Source organism: Prionailurus viverrinus, chromosome B4 (assembly GCF_022837055.1).
Source record: "Prionailurus viverrinus isolate Anna chromosome B4, UM_Priviv_1.0, whole genome shotgun sequence".
NCBI classification, from domain to species: Eukaryota; Metazoa; Chordata; class Mammalia; order Carnivora; family Felidae; genus Prionailurus; species Prionailurus viverrinus.
The window spans coordinates 1381332-1406957 of NC_062567.1; the positions used below are offsets into that span (position 1 = coordinate 1381332).

At 45.2% G+C, this 25626-nt stretch overlaps 1 long non-coding RNA gene across 2 annotated transcripts; it reads right to left on the reverse strand.

Annotated features, from left to right (window-relative positions):
* Positions 1-20234: 20234 nt before the first annotated feature.
* Positions 20235-24050, reverse strand: LOC125170652 (uncharacterized). Of its 2 annotated transcripts, XR_007154074.1 has the most exons (5): positions 23706-24050; positions 23111-23225; positions 21480-21550; positions 20751-21362; positions 20235-20536 (listed from the first exon to the last, which is right to left on the reverse strand). It is a non-coding gene; the product is annotated as an uncharacterized LOC125170652 (long non-coding RNA). The 2 variants fall into 2 exon arrangements; XR_007154073.1 differs by having other exon boundaries at positions 20751-21550.
* Between the last annotated feature and the right edge of the window lie 1576 nt (positions 24051-25626).

The window sequence follows — 25626 nt, forward strand, 5'->3', positions numbered from 1 at the left end:
CATGTACTTAAGGCATCCATATTTCTGAAACGAAATGGACACTTCATATTTTTAATATTCTCATATAATTTGGGGACATGATGTGTGTCTTATTGAACACGTCCTCCAATTATCCTAAAAGCTCTCTCATTTATTATTTTATTTATTCCCATGTAATTGGTAGATAATTATGCTTTTTGTTGGTTTGAGGCACAAACAGGCTTAAAATCATATCTTTTGCTGGCATTTGAATAGTTATGTTGTTTGTAATCCGTGTGGTTTAGGAATGAATTATACAGCTCAGGGACTATAAATTCGATATCTGGCATCCTCTAACATGAGTCCAAATTCCAATTTGACTCTTTTCTTTCTTTCTTTCTTTCTTTCTTTTTTATTTTTTATTTTATTTATTTATTTATTTATTTATTTATTTTGCACTTTATATGTGTTTGTGCACTTGTGTGTTTTCTAGTGAGGAGAGATTTGGGGTTTTTTTAAATTTTTTTTAACATTTATTTATTTTTGAGACAGAGAGAGACAGAGCATGAACGGAGGAGGGTCAGAGAGAGAGGGAGACACAGAATCGGAAACAGGCTCCAGGCTCTGAGCTGTCAGCACAGAGCCCGACGTGGGGCTCAAACTCACAGACTGTGAGATCATGACCCGAGCTGAAGTCAGACGCTCAACCGACTGAACCACCCAGGCGCCCCTAGTGAGGAGAGATTTGAAAGAGGCATGAGCCTAACTGGAACCTGAGGTCAGCACCTGCGTGGTGGGGGCACAGACCGGAGAACTCAATGCTGTCCCCACCCACCCAGTGTTAGTGTTTGCAAAGCAAACAAAAGCAAACAAAACCGTTAAGGGGGCAAATGATTATGAACTTCAGACTTTAGAGAACAATTAGAATAAAGGAGACCAAGGTCTCATGTGACAGACCGGAAGTCCCTCCATGATTCATGGATTTACAAATACACAAACAATTCCCTAGACTAGAACGTGCCATTTACAATGACACAGTTAATATCTCTGTGCCACCTCTTAATCTCCAGAACGCTTTCCCAGTTCACTTCCCGTACACTGTACATTTGGGGGGGGGGGGGGAGCATTATTGCAAATTACACGGCAAAACACAGGTGAAGGACCACTCAAGATAAGGATGAAGAGGTTCAGCAGAGACCAGATCGTGCAGGGCCTTGTCAACAGTTGTATTCATTTTTGTACTTTAAAACCTGGGCGACCTAATTAATATTTATGTCTGTACCTCCTCATTTTAAAATGCAGATAATGTTAACAGCCATTTCATCTGGTGTCCTGGATTATATGTAATGGTTAGCATAAAGCGAGATGTGTTGACGTCTTTAAATAATATGCACTTCTTTTTTTTAAATTTCTTATCGCTTATTCATTTCTGAGAGATGGAGACAGAGGGCGAGTGAGGGAGGGGCAGAGAGAGAGGGAGACACAGAATCGGAAGCAGGCTCCAGGCTCCCAGCTGTCAGCACAGAGCCCGACGTGGGGCTTGAACTCACGAACCATGAGATCATGACCTGGGCTGAAATCGAGAGTCAGGCACTTAACCCACTGAGCCTCCCAGGCCCCCCACTTCCTCTTGATCTTAATATTAAACATTTTCAGAAGTTCTCAAATCCTTATTCTATAAGGAAATCTGGGAAACTGGGAAAAAGAGTATAAAACCGAGGGTAATAAAATGCCAGAGAGTTAAAGGTGGCAATCATACAGGGCACCTGGGAGGCTCAGTCGGTGAAGTTCCCGACCCCTGCTCAGGTCGTGATCTCGCAGTTCCTGGGTTCCAGCCCCACTTCGGGCTCTGTGCTGACAGCCCAGAGCCTGGAGCCTGCTTCCGATTCTGTGTCTCCCTCTCTCCCTGCCCCTCCCCAGCTCGTGCTTTATCTCTCTCTCTCTCTCTCTCTCTCTGCCCCTCCCCTGCTTGCGCTCATGCTCTGTCTCTCTCAAAAATGAATAAACGTTAAAAAAAATAATTTTTAAAAAATTTTAAAAAGCACTCATACTTGAACTGGTTAGAGTCGTGGACAGGGGAGTTTAGATGTAAATCTTTCCCCGTGTCAATGTCAGCCTGTGGCAGGAGTCAGACCCTTCATTATGATTCCAAACTAATCAGGCGGTAGTAGCTAAAACTTGCTTCCAGGAGAAACAGTCTCAAAAGCAACAGCCAAGGACTTCGGCATGTGTGCGTTCGTCGGTTGCAAAATCGACAAAACTTCCTAGCATTATAAATAAATGTGCTCACTGACACCGCAGTGCGCAGGAAACTCTTGAATGTGTCCTTTACCGTTACCGTGTCGATGTCCCTTTCGTGTGAGACAATCTCATTAATGTAGCAATTCCATTGGTGCATTATTCTCAAGGAGTTTCAAAAGCGGTCGTCTTTGAAGAGAGGGAACACTGACCCGGAATCGTGTATACTTACTTATTTAATTAATAAGTGTAATTTTACCTGTCATCTGTCTGCCTGTCTATTCACATATCCCTACGCACTCTCCAATCAATGGATGATTTTTTTTAAAAGAGTAATATGAGTTACAATGCACAAAACCAGGAGCTGTGAAGATGAGGGGGTTCAGAACATGCCACCCCAAAATACGCCACTTCGGCACACTGATTATTTTGAGCGGAAGGCACCGGAGAATCAGCATGTGCAGGAAGGGCTCACTGGACCCCCTGTTTGTACCCAAAATCAGGCCGTCACGTCTCCCACGGGAGAGGCCCTGCCCCCACCAGGAAGAGCAGAGACAGAGATTATACATGAGATGGCCCTGTATGAACAGACCACCTAAAATAACCTTGTCTACCGTGACTTTGGTCCCTATGTTTCATAGTCACGGCCCCCCAAGTGACTCTGTTTTGTCCCCACAACTTATTATTTCTTTAACAGTATATAAGCTTTGGGACCTCACTGCTTCCTTGAGTCCTCATTTTCCTTCTGAGGACCCTTCATGCACCTTTAAAAATGTTAAATAGGGGCGCCTGGGTGGCTCAGTGGGTTAAGTGTCCGACTCTTGATTTCAGCCCAGGTCATGATCTCATGGTTCGTGAGCTCGAGCCCCACATCGGGTTCCCGCACTGATGGTCTGGAACCCTGCTGGTGATTCTCTCTGCCTCTGTTTCTGCCCCTTCAGCGCTCTCTCGCGCTCGCTGTCTCTCTCTCAAAATAAAGAAACACACACACACACACACACACACACACACACATATATTAACTAAAATGTATATGCTTTTCTCCTGTTATTCCGTCTCATGTAAGATTCTTAGGCCTAATGCACAGGCCCAGCCGAAGAACCTAAGAGGGTACAAAGACGTTTCTCGTCCCCTACGAAGGGGGTGCATGACTGAGCAAAGCCAAGTCCCTCTGATGGCCCCACGCCTATTTGACAGCAATCAGTGCTTCTTCCTGTGACCGTCAGAAGCTCGGGCCTCGGGAATGAGATACAGCGGTGCTGGGAACCAAGATGCTGCACGTGCTTGCGTTGCACGGTGGGGCCGAGTCTCCCAGGCCAGCCCGCTGCCCGCTGATTGCCAGCAAGCACGCCCAACCGACACCGAAGGGAACAGAGCTGCGTAGCGAGAGGAAGAAGCCAGGCCAAGCCACGGAATCCTGGGTGGTTTATTGTACAGCAACAGATATACAGAACAGATGGGAAAGTACATTTTAACAACCAAAAGGTGCTAACTCCGTCATCCCAGAATGGACAACGATGGCATCCAATGAGCCGAAATGCCAACGCCCACTCCTTCCGTGCACCATTCGCGGCTCACGGTGCGCGTGGGACCCGTGATTGTGTTTCCTCCTTAACGCTCTGGAACTTTCCTCTCGTGGTCAAACATGAAGCAGAAAACAGTCAGACAAGCAGAACCTTGGCTACGGAACTGTTAATCCTTCTGAAGAAGGGAAAATTAAACAGCAAACCATCCCGTGTCACATGGGACACTCCGGGCCTGCATCCGGGGCAGAAGAGGACAGGAAGGAGGACTGAGGAGTTGCTCAGAATTCCCAACGGATGGGCAGGTGTTTTCGGGAAACTGACTTGCCACCTAGTTATTGAGGTGTAAGGTTGATTATGATTAAGGTATCTTATTCTAGGTTGTACAGAAATGGAAGAAAAAAAGAAAGAATCCTAGCAAATATCAAATGAGGACGAATAACGAACAGTCTCACAGTCCTTCCTTCGGCAGCGGGACCCATGATCATAGATAATATCATAACTTACTTCCTCCACTACCCATCCCACATTCTCTCTGCCCGTGGCCGCCACTTGAGCTGGTTGTGGCTCAGTCCAGAAGCTTCGGAACCGTTAGCCCTGCCTGTGCCAAGTGGTAGTTTTTCCTTGACTTTTAACACAGATCATGGAAAGACTCAGAGGCACCGCAGGTGATATCTTGCATTCCAAGCATCCATATACTGACCCTCATCATGTAATAGTAATCCAGCATTCCCTGGGTCACATGAGCCAGTAGGGTAACACTCTTCCTGGCCTGTTGGTTCACTGGCAGGAACAGCCCAAAGTGGCCAGGTGTCTGTCTGCTGTGAACTGAATCATCCCCCCAAAACTCCTGTGTCAGAGCTCTATCTCGTAATTTGGCCCTATTTGGGAGTGAGGAAGTACTTAAGGTTAAATGAGGTCGCAAGGTGCAGCCCTGATCCGATGGGATTAGTACTGGCAGCAGCCAAAGCTCCCATCCTCTCCTCCATGGAGGACACAACAGGGAGGTGGCCATTCCACACGCCATGAAGGGCACTCCCACCAGGAACAGAATCTTCCAGCTCCTCGGTCTTGGACTCCCAGCCTCCAGAACCATGAGAAATAAACTTCTGTTGTGTAACCCGTCCAGTCTGTGGCGTCTGATTATGGCAGCCGTAGCGGAATTAGATACTATCTTCACTCCCGGCCTAGCGGAAGCGTCATGGTGGCCCCCGATGGGGCCATGTCTCTTTTGGGAACCACCAGACCCCACCATCGCAAGAATAAAAAGTCATAGTCTTACTAGAGGATCACTAGAGGTAACAGTGACATAAATCACTCTCATTTCCACCCCTTTGAATCTTGAACCCATGAATTCTGGCTTGGGAGAGAAAAGAGATCTCACATCCAATCAGTGATTTGGAGCATATATTACGTCCTGGAGAGAATTACCGAGGTCTGCAAGGCGTGGTCGCCCATTGTCATCGTAACTGAATCTTCAAAAAGTCGTCCCATCTGGCCGTTGTCTGCTTCAGGGGAGCATGTAAATGGCAGGGAATTTCATGAGCGTGAGCGCACTGGCACAATTCATTTTCTTTGGACACCGAGTTTCTTGTGCGAAGCAATGCCGTGTGGTGTAAGTGAGTAAGGCAGTCCAAAGACGGTTGGGCCCAGGGAGGGAAGAACAGGCCCCTTGCCTGGCAGAGATGGTCTAAGAGGCAGACCGTTAACATTCTCAGAAATACTATTAGGCATGCCTTGAAATCCTTGTGACGGCTCATCCAAGGGCCTTTCGGACCCACCTTTGGATTGCTTTCTTCGAAAGTCCGCCATTGTCTGGAGAGATTTTAGATGCAGTTTTAAATTTGAGCCTAGCCAAGTCTTGGCTCCTTTCTAAACCTTCCAGCTTTTTCGTGAAATCAGGCAGTTCCCTGTCATCTTTATAAAGCTAATTTCTTGGGGGCCTGGGTGACTCAGTCAGTTAAGGGTCTGACTTCGGCTCAGATCCGTGGGTTCGAGCCCCACGTGGGCTCTCGTGCTGACAGCTCACAACCTGGAGCCTGCTTCAGATTCTGTGTCTCCCTCTTTCTCTCTCTCAAAATTAAACAAACATTAAAATTTTTTTTTAAAAAAAGCTAATTTCTCGGAGCACCTGGGTGGCTCAGTTGGTTGAACGTCCAACTTCAGCTCAGGTCACGATCTCATGGCTCTTGAGTTTGAGTCCCGCGTCAGGTTCTGTGCTGACAGCTCGGAGCCTGGAGCCTGCTTCGGATTCTGTGTCTCCCTCTCTCTGCCCCTCCCCTGTTCATGATCTGTCTCTCTCAGTCCCTCAACAATAAATAAACTAAAAAAATATATTAAGCTGATTTCTTTCCATTTCCTCATTATTATGGAAAGCCAAGAGGAATGGTTTGCCACATTTAGCTCTTGTCTTGAAAACCTCCTTGGTCAAATCTATGGGTCCATTAGGTGTGTTTTCTAATTCTCCTGTTACCGATGGTGAGTGCTGGCTGACTGCACACCCCTGCCAAGCAGGAATTGGTTCTTCTGTGGCGTCTGGTCACTCTTTCCTCCTTCTCCCTCAGGCCCTCACCAGCAACCTCCTCCAGGCCCCCCGACTTTTGCCTGCTCCCCAATCCCAAGGTCTTTGCTTTCCGTTCTATCTTCTTTCTTCACAGAGACACCCCACTGCTAGTATCAGATAACTTCTGGTTATCTAAGGCTGTGTAACAGACTACCCCAAACCCACTGGGTAAAATCAGCACGGTTTTGTGGCTCACGATTACATGGGCCAGGAACACAGGAAGGGCTCACGCAGGCAGCTGTGGCCCACGTCTCAGGGGGGCCGTGGGCTGGGACCTTGATTCTCCTTGAGATGGGCCTCTCCTGCTGGCATCTCATGGTGCCTGACTCTCTAACCCATGTGCCAAGGACAGCAAAGTGGGTTCCCGTTATCACACTGGCTTGGCCTGAAAAATGGCACATCTTCATTTAGCATTCCATTGTCAACACGGCCACAGAGGCCATCCAGATTCAAAGACAAAGGATACGTAACCGGGTATACCCCAGGGGAAGTTTTTGTCAAGAATGTGTGGCCATATTTAATACACAATCATTAGATATAACAGACACATAGTAGCCTACGAAACAAGGAAATCGTAACCTGTGGGCTTATCTTTACTTCCAAACAGAAATACTTCACGTCTCTACCAGGCAAAAAACTTGCAAGTCAACATGTATCTTCACAGATTCTGTGCGTAAATAGAATGTCAGACAAGAGAATTAAGTAAAGGCACAGGTAGGCCTGTCTGACAGTGTTCTGTATGACACTGAAAGGATACTTAGCTATCCTTTTACTTCTTTTAAAGTTTAAAACATTTTTTCATAAGTTTATTAAGGAACTCAAAGGCACAGTTACAGACCAGTTATAGGCTAGCCAGCAATAATATGTTAGTAGCTAACACAGGCATAACATCACAGGGACCGTTTAATGAGATGTTAAAAAACATCTTAGGGAGGGGCACCTGGGTGGCTCAGTCATTTGAACGTCTGACTCTTGATTTTGGCTCAGGTCATGATCTCACGGTTCGTGGGTCCGAGCCCCACATCCAGCTTTGTGCTGACAGCTCAGAGCCCGGAGCCTGCTTCCGATTCTGTGTCTCCCTCTCTCTCTCTGCCCCTCTCCTGCTTGTGCTCTGTCTCTCTCTCAAAATAAATATACATTAAAAGAAAAAATCTCAGCACTAGGTGTTATATGTAAGTGATGAATCACTAAATTTTATTCCTGAAATCATGATTGCACTGTGTGTTAACTAACTTGGATTTAAATTTAAATAAGTAAATAAATAAATAACCATACTGATTATCTTCAAAAAAAAGTCTTTTTTTTTTTAATTTTTTTTTTCAATGTTTATTTATTTTGGGGACAGAGAGAGACAGAGCATGAATGGGGGAGGGGTAGAAAGAGAGGGAGACACAGAATCGGAAACAGGCTCCAGGCTCTGAGCCATCAGCCCAGAGCCTGACGCGGGGCTCGAACTCACGGACCGCGAGATCGTGACCTGGCTGAAGTCGGACGCTTAACCGACTGCGCCACCCAGGCGCCCCCAAAAAAAAGTCTTTAAGTAAATAAATAAAAGAAACCAGTGTTGAATACGCGACCACGAAATGGATACTACGGGCTGAGTCCTAGCTGTGCACCCAGATGAAACATCTAGAGCACAGATCTTAAAGCATCACAGAGACTCGCATGACCCCACGCTCAGTTCTCCTGCGACCCGGAGGCGGGCTGCGCTGGCCAGGAGCTCTCTGCTCGCGGCCGTGGTGACAGGCGATGGCGTGTTACGTAAAGTGCCAGGTGTTGGGGTCAGGAGTTACCTGACAACTGTTACCGACTTCAGATTCCCCGTTTACAAACTAGACATAAGTAAGAGCAGACTGTCCTCTCCCAGGTGCAGACATTAGCCATCTGAGACCCGCTCCCGGAGCATGTGAGGGCTGGGGGAGCTGGGAGCAAAGACCGCCCCTGGGTCGGGGTGGGGGGCACGACCTGAAACTCCAGCAACAGCACAGGAATGCAAAGGCCTCACCCTGACCGTGCACAGCCCCATAAAGCCGATTTTCGTACTGTACAGATTGTAGCCTATGAATTGACTCGGTTTTCCAGTTCATTTTGTGAGCGTCGAGCTGGCCCCTCTGCACTCTTATGTTTGACTCGGTCCTGGGGAAGCTTCCCTGAAGCACACTGGAATCTTGACGTCCGTGCCCATGGCGAGGTGCAAAATCATGAGGGCTGCAGCTTTGTGGAGCTTGTGGATTATATAATTTCATATTCGTAATAAGCAGTATAAAATACGTAAGCCTTTACAGAGCACTGCTGAGCTATCTAGTTCAGAACTCTAGTTATTTGGCTTCTAATTTCACTAAAATCTCTCTTTTTGTCTCCTTGGGTTGAAGGAGATCTATAATTTACTTCCAGGATTGTTGATAATAATACAGCTAAGAATGAGGTACGGAATGTGATTATAGTATGCGTGTGTGTGCGCGCGTGTGTGCATGTGTGACTCAAAAGGAGAAAAAGGAAGAGAAGTTAGCACCTCCTGGGAAAATCAAGGAGGAGAGGAAAGGAAGCTTCTGGCTCTAGTAAATCCGCGTTCTCGAGTTTTATGTTTGGTTCTCATGGCAAATCACCTCATCCGTGCCCCTGGAAACTTCAGATCTTTCTTCCATTCCCTTCCATTTTTTTTTTTTTAAGTTTATTTATTTTGAGACACAGAGAGAGAACACGTGGGGGAAGGGCTGAGAGAGAGAAAGAGAGAGAGAGAGAGAGAGAGAGAATCCCAAGCAGGTCTCACACTGTCAGCTCAGAGCCCAATACAGGGCTCGACCTCATGAACCGTGGGATCATGACCCGAGCCGAAACCAACCAACTGAGCCACCCAAGCATCCCCCTTGTACTTTAAGTTCTTGGCCAAAAGTGGCTGATGCTGGAATTCTCCCCCTTTGAGCCCAGTGCAAATCCTTTCATCACTCAGAGACACCCACCTACTCAAATTGTTTGCCCCCGTCTCTTTGTACCACTGACAGGCTCTGCAGACACCATAACACCCAGGAATGACCTTGGGACAGGACACACCATGCACTTGAATTCATGTGCCACATGTTGACCCAAGACGAACATCAAGATTGTTACAGACATAAATGTTTAAGACAGAAAACTAACCTCCAACCGAAGCAAAATCAAAGTCCTTATAGACTCTCTTCTTTATTTAATAATACTAAGAGATAATAATTCTCCAGATTATTCTACCTTTAGAAAATATTGTAATTAGAAAGTATCTTTGAATGTTTATTAAGGATATTTGTTTAAAGATCCTGATCTCAGGTGTTGAACTTATAGCTTTGGTGATGGCTAAGGTATGTTCCATCAGAGGTAACTGCATATTTTCCACTATTTCACCTAACAGATACATTTTTCTATGTTAGAGAATCAACAGTTTGGAGAATATGACAAGAGTTTATCTCTGAAATATTTCACATATATCCCATTTCTGCCTTTTAAGTTGTGACTTTTGAAAGATAATTACTCATTATACTAATGAGAAAAGCACTTTTCCAGTTAAAATACATCATATGATAATGTTATGAGCATGAATGAAATAATGAAGGAGACTTCACAATATCAAAGGAAACTTTTCATTTTTTCATCATTTAATTACAGAATATCTACTTCTTATCAATTAGGTATAAGGGAAGATCTTTACTATAGGCAAAATGCAGTAAAAGAAAGATACAGTTTCTATGAGCTTGGAGCTTATATAAAATGTGTAAGTGGACAAAAATAATTAGACTAAGAGAATGAGTTAATTGCCATAGGGAGGTGTACTTGTATTATTGGCTAAATTTGGGGAAAAGACAAGATTTTCAGTTCAGGAAATACCAGTAAGCATCTACTATACAGTAGCTAGTATTTATTCTAGGCAATAATTATACTAGGCGTTGAAGATACAAAAAAAAGGGACAATACAATGACTTTGAGAAATTTATTGCTTTTTAAGGCAATATGGTTATAACCTATTTAGAAGACCTGATACCAAGCTAAGGGCTTTGCCTTTCATCCCCTAGTCAGGAAGAAGCCATAGAAGGGTTTTAGGAACAAGAAGCCTTGGGTAGATTCAAACTGAGAAATACAGGTACCTGTGTGTCTGACAGATTTGACAGGGACAGAATGGAAGCAGAGATACCCTGTACGTTTTTTTATTTTGCGGTGTCATTTAGCATGGAAAAGAACAGGTGTATTTGAAAAATACATATGTGCTAACTCAATTGGAATTACTGATATGTGTGATACTAAAACTTAGACAAGACGGAGAGCAGGACTCCCCAGCGTGAAGTTTGGATACTTGCCAATAGGAGTAGAGAATCCAAGAAAAAGCAGACTGTGCGTGCCAGAGAGAGGAAAGATAAGGTCTAAGAGGACAGAGTCTCTCTGCAGGATGCAGTTTTAGATGAAGCAGACCTGTGATCATTCAACTCCAATGGAAGAACTATTTTAAAACTCTAAAAATCTTTAGGCTGACCTGGAGATGACATCAGGAGTCTTTCCAAATCAGGAATGGAGGGAAAGCAAGAGAAGTAGTAAGTAGGCACCTAAAGGAATGGAGCACTTCTCCAGTGCTAGAACCTCTCAAATATGTCTGACTTTGGAAAGCAAACCTTCTGCCTTTGGGGACCAGGGCACCAGAGCTGCGATACCCACGGAAGCCATAATATCGAGGGGAGCCTGATCGAGTCTATCGAGTTGAAAGTCTTCTACATTTTACTTGGTGGATGGGGTAAAATATTAACTTGAAGAGAATTGTAATGCTAGACATGTCTATTTCAGTCCCTTGATCGACCGCTTAAAGTAATTAAAAAAAAAGTTCCTAAAAAATAGGTATGCTAAAATGAAATGTGTAAAGATATTCAAGTGAGCCATAAAAGAAGACAGACGTATTACTCAGCCCAGGCTGCCACCACAGGCTGGGGACTTAAGGAAGAGACATTTGGATCAAGGTGCCAGCAAATTCCATTTCTGCTGAGAGATTTCTTCCTGCCTTGCAGGCGCCTCCAGCCTACTGCACATTCCCACGAACTCTCCTTTGTGTTCATGCAGAGACAAGAGAGGGAGCTCTGCGGTGTCTCCTCCTAGAAGGGCATTAATCTCACTCGATCAGAACCCCACCCTTATGACCTCATTTAACCTTAATTACTTCCATAAAGGCCATAACTCCGAACACAGTCACACTGGGGTCAGGGCTTCAACATAGGAATTAGGGAGTGGGGGGGATGCGGGGAGGTGGGCGGGGGGGGGGGGGGGGGCTGTGCACAAACATTCAGTCCATAGCTTCAAGGGAGAAGAATCAGAGAAGCAAAAAACAGGTGACGGACAGAAAATAAACAATAAGATTGTTCAATCAAGCCCAAGAAAATCAATAATTACATTAAATTTCAATAACCTAAACACACCGGATAAAAGAGTGACAAGCTGGAATTTTTTTTTTATTTCAACTATGAGGTGCCTGTAGGAAACCCACTGTAAATATGATGCTAGAGAGAGGTTAAAAGGGAAAGGCTGGAAAAAATGTAAAAAGATAAAGCATGCAAATACTAATGAAAAGAAAGCTGTGATGACTACATTAACATTAGACAAGGTGTACTTCACAAAAATGAAAATTAAAAGAGAACGCAGGACATTACCGAGGGATAGAAAGGTCAATTTACCAACACAACATAACAATCCTGTGTGTGTATCACTTAACAGCAAGAATTCAAAACACATTTAAAAAATTGACCAAACAGAAAGTATGTATAGACATACATAATTATACAGATACAGAAAAAGCATTTGATCCAACAGTCTTTCATATAAAACACTCAACAAACTGGAATTAGAAAGGAATTTTTGAAACCTGATAAAGGCATCCACAGAAAACACAGCTAACATCATACTGAATAGTAGATGATTGGGCGCCTGGGAGCTCAGTCGGTTAAGCGTCCGACTTCAGCTCAGGTCATGATCTCACGGTCCGTGAGTTCGAGCCCTGCGTCAGGCTCTGTGCTGACAGCTCAGAGCCTGGAGCCTGCTTCAGATTCTGTGTCTCCTTCTCTCTCTGCCCCTCCCCTGCTCACACCCTGTCTCTCTCTCTCTCTCTCTCTCTCTCAAACATTAAAAAAAAAATTTTTAAGTACAAAATCATGCACAGAAAGTGAATTTTACTGTCTATAATTGTAAATTTAGACAAAAATTAAAATAAAATACTAAAAGTAAACAACCACATCTAACCTTTACCTAAGATAGCTCAAGAAAAAAATTCTGATTTTCAATGTGATATAATTCTTGATTTTCTTTTCAAATATTATTTGCCACAATTTTCTTGAATGTGATTTCTCAGGGAATAAAAAGGATCCATTCACTTTGAAAGATTCCTGAAAGAGAAACAATATTTAGGCACACCTGGGGGGCCCAGTCGGTTAAGCATCTGACTCTTGATTTCGGCTCAGCTCATGATCTCACAGTTCCCGAGTTTGAGCCCCATGTCAGGCTCTGTGCTGACAGTGCAGGGCCTGCTTGGGATTGTCTATCTCCCTCTCTCTCTGCCCCCCTCTCTCTCTCAAAAATAAATAAACATTAAAAAGAAAAGAAAAGAAAAATAGTATTTAAAACCAACTGATTTGAATCCGTCCGTGTCTGGAAAGACCTGACCAATTTGTGTATTCTATATATTCTAAAATACTTTTATCCGCTTACATATTCAGGTTTGCCTTTGGGGGAATCTGAATCCATGGACGCACAGAACTGCCTCCTAGTCCACGGCAAGTTTGAATAAGTAACCAAGTCATTGATTTTTAAGCACCTCCAGAGGAGGTAACTTTAATTGCCCACTCTTAATGAGCTGTAGAATCAACTCTGTCTTCTCTAATGGGTTTCATATTAATATTTCATCTCTGTGACAGCTGAAGATTATTGCCTTGTTGTCCAAACGCCTATGAAGTGCTTCCTGCCTTTACAAGGGACTAAGCCCACCAAAGAGCTTACACCTGAGAGAGGTGGGGGGCGGAGGGAGGAGAAAGTTTTCACTCAGAAATGTGAACACAGCCCATCTCCCAGACGAGCAAAGTGTTCTGCTGGCTTGTAGAACAGAGTGGGGCTGGAGTGTCAGATGAATACTTTGTGGGCAGATCTCATGCAGAGTTAAGGATAATGGTATTTGTCTGTTCCCTTGAATTTTTCTCTGTCTCATGAACTGCTTCGGTAAATTTCCTAAATTTATATTTGCCAGTCATCTTGTTTATCTGAATTTCAGGAGTATTTAGCCAACCGTTACAAATCCCCAGAGGCCATGGTTTATGAAAGAGCTTACTTCCAGGATAGCCTCGATGTCAAATTTCAATAGATTATTCCAATTATTGTCATTATTATTCTCACACGTATCTTTAGTCAAATCAGGATTTTAGGATTAGTCATTTGGAAGAGGAAAAAGAGAAAGCCATTGTGGGGCGTTTTTACAAGAGTACATCTGGACGGTTCCTGTTATTTCCTGGTCTCTATTGAATCATATCCTGTGATTCAAGTTCAGGCATAATAGTTTTGCATGGTTCTTGTTCCACTTAGAATGGCCATATAACGTTGATACAGAAGTGCAATAAACAGTCTGAAATGATACAGATAGTTGCGTGTGTAGTAAGTTAAGCAATACATGTAAACACTGCCAAGCAGCATGTAAATAGACTAAGGGTGTTTACTTTCAAGGGAAGGCCAATGTCTCTGAAACACAATCGGTCCGCACACGGCCGTGAACCTGGAGGAAGCCAGGTTTGCACACTGGTGCACACACGCTGATTCATAAACAGTATGCGGGGCTGAGCTGGCATCTGGCAATAACAAACCTTTCTTCACAAAGCTTATCTGTGGGAATGTGGCCAGTCTCTGGGATATACTGAGCAAACTATTTCCTGTGAGTTTTGCCATGAATCACAGGGTGAAGGGTTATTAAGTGGTAAAGAACTCGGAGAGATTCCTCAGCTATCCTGTTCTCAAAAGACATAGAAACAAAAGGAATATGGCTTCTATCATTACCAGTGATTGAAAGTAAGCTCAGTCTTAGCATATAAAAATGAAGTGTGGAAAAACTTAATCTCGTAAAAAAAAATCCCAAACAACACATCAAGGACAATAGTTTTGATCATTCATTTCCGAAGAGCCCAGAGACTTAAATAAGTTGGAATGCTTATCTTTTCAATGCCCTCCACCAAAGGGAATGTTCTCAGTGTCTTCATTGTTGCTACCTTGCCATAGAGAACAGGGCTTTCAGGTGAATTAGAAATAAGGGAGGGCAGGAGATCAGTGTCCGGGGCCAGCCCTGTCTCATGGCCTTGTAAGAATGAAGTCAGGGTAAGTGAGGCGAGAATCAAGTCCTGCCTGCCATTGGCTGATGTGTAAGCTTGGATCCGAGGTCAAAAGGAAATTGGGAAAAGTAATATCTCACTTATAAATTGTCCTGAGGATTGAAGTGATTGAGAAAATGTAAATAAGGTGGAAATCTAACACTCTTCCTGAAACACTATCGGAACCCATTAAGTAGTATTTCCCCTCCGTCTTTCTCCTGTCCCTAATTGCGTCCGGCATAGTACAGGACAGTTAAAAAATGAAACAGGCTTCCAGGTCATTTTTCCTGGATCCTAGAAGATGGGACGGATGTCTGTGAGCCTTCCTCCTGTTAACGAGAGCCTGGAGAAGTTGGCTCCCTAGTTGCACAGAAGGTAAAAGGGAATTCCAACACCCTGAAGCAAGGGTCCCCTCAAAAAGTCAACCTGAGAAGGGCATGAAGCAGTCTTGAAAGGAAGAAAAGGCTGGCTCAGAGCAACAGGTAGACGTAGCAACCCATCAGCATGTCTGAGCCCCAGTCGGCTGCCTGACAAGGAAGGTGTAATCGTATCACTTCTGAGCGCTCGAACATGCTGATCGGGCAATCAGCGTGCTCCTGACGTGAGCTCAGTTTGAAAAGTTAGAAAGCACTGGATAAGCACCTAATTTTAACTTAAGTTATACGCTACAGCATGGCGGGGTGTCTGGGTGGCTCAGTCGGTTGAGCGTCTGACTCTTGGTTTCCGCGCAGGTCATGATCTCACGGTTCATGAGTTCGAGTCCCGCATCGGGCTCTGTGCTGATATAGTACACAGCCTGCTTGGGATTCTCTCTCTCTCTCTCTCTGTCTCTCTCTCTGTCCCTCTCTGCCCCCCCCCACCCCGCTCATGCTTTCTCTCTTAAAATAAGTAAATAGACTTTTAAAAAAGAGTTTAAAAAAATAAAAATAAGATAAAAAATAAGCCACAACATTGCAATGTACTCAGACCTCTAAAGAAAGTAATACAAATACATATATGCATACACACACAAGCAAACAAACAAAACACAACCTCAAACACTTGCCTATGTGGCCCCAGAGGTGGACGAAAAACAGAGAGCATGACTCATCTGTTGCCTTGGGAAAGGAACGTGTTTGTTGCCTTTTACACAGTTAGTCACTGATAAAAATTCACTTTCTTCCTCGACTTGCAGCCTTTGCCCCATAGATTCAGAAAAAAATCCCTGAAAGCAATTCCCAAATAGAGTTTGGACTACAAGTGAGACAATGGGTTGGAAACAAAAAATCTGGCCAAAAGCCTGTATTTCTTACAATGTAAATAATGCCGTGATGCCTGTAACTTGGAAAAGTTGTGTTTTTGGAACTTAGAGTTTTTATGGTAGCAATGGAATGAGTGGGCATTTGTTGCAGTAATATCCACTAAGTGGTAGATTCTTCCTCGGGAAAATATTGTCCCACGATTAAGAGAAGTACTAGATTGGTCCCTATTAACAAATAAGAGTAGTTCTTGAAGTGGCCACATGCAAGAATGTTGAGCATAGTTTAAAAGTTACCACAGCCTTGATTTTTATTATGTTGGCTTTTCTGTCTCATCACCAGTAAGTGCACTAACCAAAAGTACCGAGTGGAGCTGTAACCGCCTCGCTGAATACCGACCATGGATGCCTTGACCTTGCAGTCTGTTGTCCCCTTCTCCCCAGTCCTGACCATGACTGGGGGTGTTTTCAGAGCTCCCTGCTGCAACTCGTCTGGACACCCTTAACCTGCTGTGGTCTCTGTCCCTGAGAGGCGTAGAGGTGAACACTCAGGGTCACGGCTTCTCTTGGTGCCCGGTATGCTTCCCCGGCCAGGAAGCCAGGAGATGGGCCTCCTGACTCACTTGATTCCCGGTCTGCACTCGCTTCACACTGGGGCAGAGTCTTGACCGGAACTGCAGCCCACCTAGGAACATTTAGGCGCCCTGCCTCGTGTTGACCTGTATGAAGAGACCCTACTTGGTATTGAAGGGAATTATAGAGTGTTTCCCACTCCATCCATGCCCGTCGCCAAGGCAGGTAAAACAAAAGCAGTGTCACTGTGCTCACGCGTGGAGCTGACGTAGTCACCTGGGCTGGCCGCTGGGAAGGCAGGCACCTGACGGAAAGGTGTGGTCCCAGGCCTCAGCCTGGGGCTTCCTGGGGCTTGTGGGAGGAGAATGACAAGTGTTTAATGCTGAGGATCAGCGGTGAGACTGAGAGAGATTCTAGGCCCGGGGCCAAAGGACCAGGTTGAGTCTCGTGGAGGCAGCCACAGAGCTGTGCGGCCGCCTGGTGGGAAGACAAGGCGGTGGAAGTGATGTTGGAATAACAGAAGGGAGATTAAAAGCAGGACCACAGGATGGGGCTGAATAAAGCTCTTGGTCGGGCAGCTATGTGCTGAAATAGTAAAGGGCACAGCTAGGAAATACAATCGAGAACAGATTGTCATGGGTGTTCTGATGCGATGAAGAATAAACAGGGAAGGTTACCCGCAACGCACCCAGGTCACTGTGACCACGGCTCGGTGGCAGCAGGGAACACGGTGACTGCCGTGAGGGAAGATTCTGGGTCTGAAGAGGTGAGGTCTTGCATTTCTGAGCGCAATGGCGTTCCTCCGTAGGATGGGATGGGCCTAGTGAGGACACGCTCTAGGACCTCGGGTCCCAGAAAGTTGCAGTCGTGGCTCTGGGTAGAGCCTTGAATTGTGCAGAGTTCATTCAGCCTGGTGGAGGGAAAAAGAGGAGGGGGAACCGGGCAGGCAAAGGAAAGCTGCACTCACCCATCTGTCCTTATACCATCGCCTGTAGAAACTGCTCTACGTATGTTTGAGTTGGTGATAAAACTAGTCCCCAAACTTTGCATGCGAACCCGATTTTTGGTCTATTCTTCTTTGCTGCAACTTGCAAATGGGAAATGCCCAAAATTGAGGTATACGCAGGAAATAGGAGATTATAAAAATAGAGTAAGAAACCGGATCTAGCAAGTCGGACTTTATCGGCATAGAGATAAACATTAAAACTTCATGAATGCCAAAAAGTGGAAAAAAGAAATAACGTGACCAAAGGTCAAGGTTGAACTTGACTCCGAAGGACATGGTCCAGCCCTCGATGTGAGGCAGAGCCCCGACTTCCAGTGTTAGCTTCCAACTTTCTCGCACTTTCTTGGATTATTTGTGTTCCGTAGACATTTCTCTGTGATATTACACTATCTCTGGGTGTAGTATTTTACTTGGGAAATGGATGATAAGAGCAATTTGGAGTGAAGAGTCAAAAAATGTAAAATTCACATGATAGCAGTAAACCAAATTACTGCCTAGTAGATGGATAAGGAATACAATGATGATTTAAATATGGTTTACTGAAATGAAAAATCATATCATTTTATAAGCCTGACAGCATATCTAATGATAGGATCAAGCAAATATTATTTTCCATGACATCGCTGAATAATTTGGAAACAAGAGACGTGAGTTAAAATTGTCTGGAATATTTAACTCAGAGAGCTTGATCTGACAAATAGAAATACCAAAGTGTCACATGGGAAACCCACCCTTTCTCTTGTTGGTTACCAATATAATTAGAACCTCAGAAAAAAATGTACTAGAAATCATTATTTGCCAGCATTCGCTTATGAAAATTTTCAATCAAGGATCCTTTTATCGATATTGCTGAGAGGGGTCATTATCTCTGATTTCACAAGCAAAGCGACCAACCGAGGCATGGGATGGCTTTTTGAAGGTCATAGAGGAAATTGGTGTGATGGTGGACCCTTCGAAATCAACTCACTGGACCAAGTGAGGGCCACCAGGAGCAAAATAGTAGATGAAAACAGATGGTTTAAAAGGCAGTTTTGGTGCTGCCAGGGGTCTGGTGAGTCTTTTTCCACAAAAAGCATTTCTGAACAGATACCCACTTTTAAGACATTTTTATCAGTTTTATTCTGAGTCCCTTTGGAAAACATGCGAATGTAAGTAAATGTATGTTGAAATATCCTCTGTTCTGTTCAAAAATTATTTGCAGAGAAACTCTTTTATACCGAGCTCTGTACTGGAGGTTGGGTTATTAAAAAGTAAATAAGAGGGGCCCCTGGCTGGCTCAGTTGGTAGAGTACACGACTCTTGACCTCAGGGTTGTGAGTTCAAGCTCCACATTGGGTGTGGAACCTACTTAAAAAAGCAACAACAACAACAAAGGAAATAAGATACCATTCCTGCCTTTGAATAGCCTTTAGTATAGCAGGAAAAGATTGGCATGTGTATAGACTGTTGGATATGTTACAGTGTTGAAAAGGAGGGCCCTGGTGTCCTAACTCCAAGATACCAAGGGTAGGCAGAAGAGAGATTCTGAGGGAATGGGAAAAATCTCCCTAGAGGAAACCATCTCTGAGCCAAGATTTGGGACAGAGCTAGAAATGGGCCAGTCAACAAAGGCATATCCAGTGGGCGTGGGTGTGGGTGTGGGTTTGGTGTGCCAGCCAGTGTGACCGGAACAGAAGTCATGAAGGGGCACAGGTTGGCACCAGCCAGATGCTGGACAAAATCCTACAATTACACTCTGAGTATATCCATGCCTCTACTGATTCTGCGACTCATTCATTCTGGGGAGACAGTAAAAGGGTCTGCCAGTGATGCATTGAGGATTTCCTTTCTTTTGACTTTAAAATTTGGGAGTATACCACTTGGTCCCAGGGGAAGAAATGGGGGTACTGGCCGAGCCCGTGGGTGGTGACTGCACATCTGTACGGATGAACGCGAGGAGTGGGGCCGAGGGGGCGGGAAGCTGAGACGCAGGGTGAGAAACGACAGGAGGTATCACTTGGGTCTGGTCCTCTACACAGAGCCGGGCTGACAAGGGCTCCACGCCCGGGTTTTGATGCTCTGAGTCGTCATCTGGACATTAGTAGTAATTTTATCTTGGGATTTGTGTTTTTTAGGTGAAATCTGATGCTTCAGTGGGGTGTGCTCTGAGGTTGGGAGCCTTGGCTCAGGGGAGGTCGAATGTCTGCCCCCCTAGGCTGGGTTCTCGGGTGTCCCCTCCCTACAGCCTGCCACCCTCGGCTCCCTGCCCCCTCCCGCAGCAGCTCCCCCTTCCCACTGAGTGCCCATCTTGACAACAAGGTCCAAATGAAATCCCCACGGCGGGTCAAGAAGGGAAGAGCTTTGCATTTTATTATCACCTTTCACAGCAAGTTCTGCTTTCTGAACAGAGACCCACATGTCCCTTGTGCGTGGGGCCTCACTGACGGTGCACCTGGTGGTGTCGGGGAGTGAGGGCACAGCCGGACAGGAGCTGGGGACACTGGCCAATAGCACGCATGCACAAAGAGCGAATTCTCCACACTCCCAATCTGCAACCTCTGTTGTCTTAGCCCTTGCCCCGGGGTTGTGCTGGATCCTTGCAGGGGAGGAGGTGGGTGAGAACAGGTGAACACAGTGTTGCTTCTCCAGAAAAGCATCTCCCCTTGGGGCGCCTGGGTGGCGCAGTCGGTTGAGCGTCCGACTTCAGCCAGGTCACGATCTCGCGGTCCAGGAGTTCGAGCCCCGCGTCAGGCTCTGGGCTGATGGCTCAGAGCCTGGAGCCTGTTTCCGATTCTGTGTCTCCCTCTCTCTCTGCCCCTCCCCCGTTCATGCTCTGTCTCTCTCTGTCCCAAAAAAAATAAAATAAACGTTGAAAAAAAAATTTTTTTTTAAAAATAAAAAAAAAGAAAAGCATCTCCCCGAACCTGCCCTTCAGTTCCCCCAGGACCATGGCCGTGAACAGTTCCTTTTGCCTCCAGAAGGTTCTACAACAGCTCAGAGCTCTTCAGTGATTAACGTAACTTGGAGGCCTTCTGTACACCAGGCAGCTCCCCTCCTGTCCTCTCTCCCATTCCCTGTGTCGGCCCATATGAGTCGTCAGCATGGCCCTTAGAAGCTCTGAAATAGAATCCAATCCCAGGGTCAAAAGGGCAGGATAATAAAATGACCTCCGAGAGGCCCACCCCGTGTGAATGCAAATCTGCCATTTCAGAATTTCGAGGGAGAAATTCAAGTGCAGAGAATAAAATTTTCTTGCAAGTTAAAGTTCAAGAAAATTAAATCCAAAGGTAAAATATCAAAGGAATTAAATATTGAAATCAGGTGTTCTTACCTTTTGCATCAAAGAAATGAAAGTTAAAATCCGTTGTCCTAATCTTCTTATCTGCTAAGCCTTGGCGACAGGGGCCCCCGTTGCTTCTGCTGAATAAGGTATGCCTCAGAGTTGTGTTAAGTGGAGGCAAGGTCTCAGATGCATTTTAATGTCAAAAGGTACAAGGAGTAATTAGTCTTTTGCGAAAGCTAAGACTTGCCCGGCATAGACACCCCGCAAATAAATCTGGAAAGTAATCCCCAGACGCAGGAGCTCAGCCAAGCTCTCATAGCCTCATGTCTGGGGCATTCACAGGGCTTCCTTACAGGGATTTGGGGGGGTGGGGGTGGGGAGAGGAGCTGAGTAAAGGAGGTTAACGTGGAATCAAAATTAAATTAATTGATGAATGGAATTAGGATAACTTTACTCTGCGTTATTCAACACACACACACACACACACACACACACAAATTACCTGTTTCACCATCGTCTAATACCCCCAAAAAACACATTTTTACCTTTTTTTCATATTGATTTTATATTGTTCCACTTACCTAAGAACTTCTCTGTGTAATCAAAATAATCATTATTGGATAGCAGGGGGGGAAAATGCCTCGTATATATACGTCTGTCCTGGAAAGAAAGGTTTTCCAGATCCATTATTCACGTTGTAGCATAAAATTACTGTGGATGCAAGCCTTGTTCGGAAAAAAAGCGACCCCACTTAAAGAAAAAATTGTCTTCTTGGACCTGTCTCATCTGTCGAGGGAAGTGGCATTCTTCCATGTGACCTTGCCTTCATAACCGCCATCCGATCAAGTCTTTAAAGAAGAGGATAGAATTTTAGAAAGAAGACGTCTTCGAGGTAAGCCACACAGGAGCGTCCACCCAAGGTCAGTGCCAGACAAATGGCTCGGGAGCGTGTGTTAATGGACTTGGCTCTCAAGCCTGAATTCCACCGACCAGCTTTGTGGAAAGACCCCGGAACAGAGTCTGGTCATTTCTGTTATATGGAGGCAATTGAAATGGGATAGAATTAAGATCTTTTCTGGAAATACTATTTGTGAGATTTCCTGACTTTTGAAAAACCTGCCTTTTTTTGCTCTCTCCAGAATGAGGTGTGGTAATCCACAGCAACAGACAGCAAAATAAAAAATGAGGGGGGACCTGTTAGAAAGACTTCCATCGTTTCTTAAGAGGTCGGGGCTCACACAAATGCTACTTTACTCTAAAAACAGAAATGCTGGCTCATACCCATTTGAAAGACACAAAAACGGGGAGAAACACTTTGCTTACCACACAGACTGCAACAGAGCTCCACAGATGCGGGTCCTTCAACACACCGGGTTTACTTTCTCTATTTTTTCATTGGGACTGGTGTTTACCATTAGTGGATTATTCAGTCATGCTTTTTGTTTACTTTTAATTTTTTTAAATGTTTATTTATTTTCAAGACAGAGAGAGAGCATGAGCAGGGGAGGGGCAGATAGAGAGGGAGACAGAGTATCTGAAGCAGGCTCCAGGCTCTGAGCTGTCAGCGCAGAGCCTGATGCAGGGCTTCAACCCATGAACCGTGAGATCATGACCCAAAGCCAAGTTGGTCACTCAACTGACTGCACCGTCCAGGCACCTCCCATGATGTTTATTCCTAATCTTGGATTACTGTTGGGGTGTGGAAAAAATCAATGGCACGAGTGTATCCATCCACACTTGGAACCGACTCAAAGACAGGTGCACGGCTTTGGTAACGGGAGATGAAAAGGCCAACTTGATCACTGCTGGGTTGGGAGACTCGGCTGAGGAGTGGAGCGCCAGGGCTGCCTAACAGCGAACACTAGAACCCGAATCTGACAGCTGAGAGGTCCCCTCCCAGGGGAGGAGCTCTCCTGCTAAGCGCACAAAAGCCAAACACCCAAAAAGAAACTCCCTGGAGACAGGTGGATTGCAGAGAGAGGAGCGAGGGGAGGGAGACTACGTATCCAGATCCTTCTCTCAGGAAACTGCCACCCAGACAGTTACTCCTCCTCCCCCAAGGGGGGGTGACGAGTGTGCCAAGGGGCCAGGCGTGCTTCCTGTGGATGTGCAGCGCCAATGGGGGCGGGGGCTGCCTTGCCCGCTGCTGTCACTTCCCTCCCCTTCCCGGGCCCTCCCTCTACAGGGGTTTGCTCACCTTATCCTCCTGTACTGATTCTCTGCTGCCAGTACATATGATTATTGCTAATAGGTTCAGAACCATTCATCTATACCCAGCCTACCAAATACCAGCAGGCACTGGACGGCAGGGAAGTGTGACATCGACCAGGAAGCCAGCTTAGAGCAGGTCAACCAGAAAAGAGTACCCATTTTTTTTAAGTAAATAAATATTGGCCGTAGCCACTTACCTGAGGTGTGACCTGGGATGAGGAGCCCTCTCTCAGGCGCCAGGGATTCAAGGGTGCAGGTGGATAAACTTCAGTATGTCCAGGTGCTTGGCGGAGAAGAGGGCAGCCACTCATTCTACGAGACAGATTTCAGACGTTCATTGGGGAAGGAAAAGTAAAATAAATAGTCTTTTAATAGGTCTTGTTGGAATAAAAACATTTAGATGCAAAGCTTAGACCACATACCAAAATAAACTCTAGGTGGATTACAGAAAGGCATGTGGAAAAGCTAAAAATAAATAGGTGGGGGGAGGGGGAGGGAACGATGCCTCCAGCCCTGGTGTAACAGAAACAGAGACTGGCATATTGAGAAACTAAAATGGATTTTAAAATTAAAAAACAAAATTTACAGCCAGAATACATTTAGAAACTTACTCCACCAATTTCAACACCAGCATAAATAACAAAATTAAACTAAAAACACGTTGACAAACTGGGAAATGGTTTGGCCTGTGTTAGCACAGGTAAATGTAGCTTATAATAATTTCAGGGCAAAACCACGGAGGATCCACATGGCACATCTTTAAAGGACATAAACAAACATTGAAAATCTTACCGTTGAAACGACTACCGGAGTGAAAGCATATGATGTCTGTCTGTCTCTGACTCGCTTATTTCGCCCAGCACGATACTCTTCAGCTCCATCCATGTCATTGCAAATGGCAAAATTTCATTATTTTTTATGGCTGAGTAATATTCGTGTGCGTGTGTGTGTGTGTGTGTGTATACACAACCCCCCCTCCTGGGTCACCCCATTCAGATTCCAAATATAGTCCCTACAAAAGTTATTGGTGTCGGGGCACCTGGGTGGCCCAGTCGGTTAAGCGTCCGACTTCGGCTCAGGTCATGATCTCACGGTCCGTGAGTTCGAGCCCTGCGTCGGGTTCTGTGCTGACAGCTCAGAGCCTGGAGCCTGTTTCGGATGCTGTGTCTCCCTCTCTCTCTGACCCTCCCCCATTCATGCTCTGTCTCTCTCTGTCTCAAAAATAAATAAACGTTAAAAAAAAATTTTTTTTAAAGTTATCGGTGTCAAGCATGTTGACCATATAAACCGACCTTCTAACAGGACAGCAATTTGCAGAAAGGGCCACCTCTGAGAGAGGTAAGAGACCCAAGTCTCAATGAACTAAAAAGCATAGGAAACCGTCTCAGAAATTGTCCGTGGGGAGACTTGATATGGCATTAAATCAGCAACTCAAGAAAAAGCAACCGACCAATGAAGACAAACTAGCAAACGCACCTTCCCAACATGGCGGTCAGGCTGAAGCTACAAGCCAGCAGCTGGCATATGTCATTGTGCCCATAGCAACAGCGTGCGGCAAACAGGACACGAGCTTGCTCAGGAAACAAGACCAACCGGAAAACTAGTTCAAAAGCCACCATGTGAGTCCTGTGTTTGCATCTTCTCAGAACAAAGATTATTTCATCATCCCCAAGCAGGTCACAGAGGAATCTCTGAGTCTTACTTTTATGACAAATGATAAATGATGATTGTATCTAGACACAAACTGTCAGTAGAGCATGTGACTCTTGATCCCAGGGTTGGGGAGCTCCACGTTGGGTATAGAGATCACTGAAAAGCAGTAAAATCTTTAAAGAAAAAAGAAAAGAAATGTGTCTGAAGCGTATCATGCAGCATTATCATCATTCAGAATAAATTTAAATAGATTGAGACTATTCCTGTTTTAAGATGTTACTACACTTTATTTTTTAATGGGAAGAAAAACAATTTTAAAGACCACCTCCCCCCCTGGCCTCCTATAGTGCAGAGCAGGATCTGGGTGTGTGTGGGCAGCTATACCGGAATGACACGGTGTTATGGGAGAAAGAGGAAGATGGGAGGATGAGACCCCTGTGTGTTTTTCTGCTAGAATATAAAGTTCTAGAGGTTGTTACTAGGTTTTATTGAGGTTTCTATGTCCTGTGTGTCTTCCTGGCAGTGAACTCTGATTAACTCTCATTTAGGGAATGAATGAATGAACGAACGAACGGGCAACCAAAGAATGAATGTGTCACCAAGGGAAAAGACCACTTACCAGAGGGCACAGTTAGTTGGCTGATTTGAGACGTTTTTCTCTTTATCGGAGGATGAATATCCCGTTAGCCATTTTACATGACTCATTTCATCCACAGTGCAGCTGGCCCCGTTCTCACCTCTCTTCGGATCACTTACCTAAAATCTGGTTGGAGGTTCGAGCCCCACATCGGGCTCTGCGCTGACAGCTCGGAGCCTGGAGCCTGTTTCGGATTCTGTGTCTCCCTCTCTCCCTACCCCTCCCCTGCTCATGCTCTGTGTCTCTGTGTCTCTCAATAATAAATAAACGTTAAAAAAAATTTAATGGGTGCCTGAGTGGCTCAGTCGGTTAAGCGTCCGACTTCAGCTTGGGTCATTATCTCACGATTCATGGGTTCAAACCCTAAGTCAGGCTCTGTGCTGACAGCTCAGAGCCTGGAGCCTGCTTCGGATTCTGTGTCTC